Source organism: Cicer arietinum, chromosome 3, assembly GCF_000331145.2.
Source record: "Cicer arietinum cultivar CDC Frontier isolate Library 1 chromosome 3, Cicar.CDCFrontier_v2.0, whole genome shotgun sequence".
In the NCBI taxonomy this organism is placed as follows: Eukaryota; Viridiplantae; Streptophyta; class Magnoliopsida; order Fabales; family Fabaceae; genus Cicer; species Cicer arietinum.
Genome location: NC_021162.2, coordinates 36,332,151 through 36,333,585, shown reverse-complemented (window position 1 = coordinate 36,333,585; position 1,435 = coordinate 36,332,151).

Here is a 1,435-nt window from a genome sequence, read left to right as displayed (position 1 = left end):
TAGGTCTCCCAAATAGGAAGTTTTCTAAGGATAGGTTATGTGACTCCTGTGAGAGGAGTAAGCTAGTTAAGTCTTCTTTCCCCCCTATAGACTTAGTTCAAACCAGTAGGGTCTTACAGTTGGTACACATGGACTTGTTTGGTCCATTTCAGGTTAGAAGCTTTGGAGGGAACCTATATGGGTATGTGCTGGTAGATGATTACACTAGGTTCACATGGACATATTTTCTGACTCACAAGAGTGAGGCATTCTCAACTTTTAAGAAATTTGCTACTTTGGTTCAAAATTAGAATAACCAGAAAATCATATCCATTAAAAGTGATCATGGAGGTGAATTCCAAAATGATTCTTTTCAAACCTACTGTGAACATCATGGTATCCAACACATATATTCAGCCCCTAGAATTCCACAGCAAAATGGAGTAGTAGAGAGGAAGAATAGGTCCTTAGAGGAACTAGCTAGGACCATGCTTAAGGACTCTAACCTTCCTAAATACTTTTGGGCTGATGCCATAAACACTGCCACTCATGTAGTGAATAGGGTTCTTATTAGGCCTATACTTAGAAAGACTCCCTATGAGTTATACAAGGGTAGAAAACCTAACATATCTTACTTTAGGGTCTTTGGGTGTAAGTGCTTTGTGTTAAACAATGGCAAAGAACATCTAGGTAAGTTTGATCCTAAGGCAGATGAGGGTATCTTTCTAGGTTATTCCCAGTCTAGTAAAGCTTATAGAATCTACAATAAAAGAACCAAAACTATAAAGGAGTCAGTTCATGTAAAGTTTGATGAATTGGTTGCTGAAAACCTGAACAAAACTCCTTCTATAAGATGTAACTCATTGGATGATATTGTAGAGTCTGAACCAATAAAACCTAGTGAACCTGTACCTCCAACCAACCTTGACTGTGTAGAACCTATTAGAGAAGATGATTTACCCAAAGAATGGAAGTTTACCAAAAACCATCCCATAGACAACATTATTGGAGAGATTTCAAAAGGAGTTTCAAAATAGAACCCAAAAACATTAAGGAAGCTCTTATGGACCATGACTGGATAGTAGCCATGCAAGAGGAGCTCAATCAGTTTGAGAGAAACCAAGTGTGGACTCTAGTTCCGAAACCAGAGAATAAACATGTGATAGGAACTAGGTGGGTGTTCAGAAACAAAATGGATGAGAATGGTGTTATTACTAGGAATAAAGCTAGGTTAGTGGCCAAGGGTTACAACCAAGAAGAGGGAATAGACTATGATGAAACCTATGCCCCAGTAGCTAGACTAGAAGCCATTAGAATCCTGCTTGGTTATGCATGTATAATGGACTTTAAACTTTATCAAATGGACGTTAAAAGTGCCTTTTTAAATGGAGACATCCAGGAGGAAGTTTTTGTGAGTCAAACACCTGGTTTTGAAGATCCTACGCTTCCAAATCAT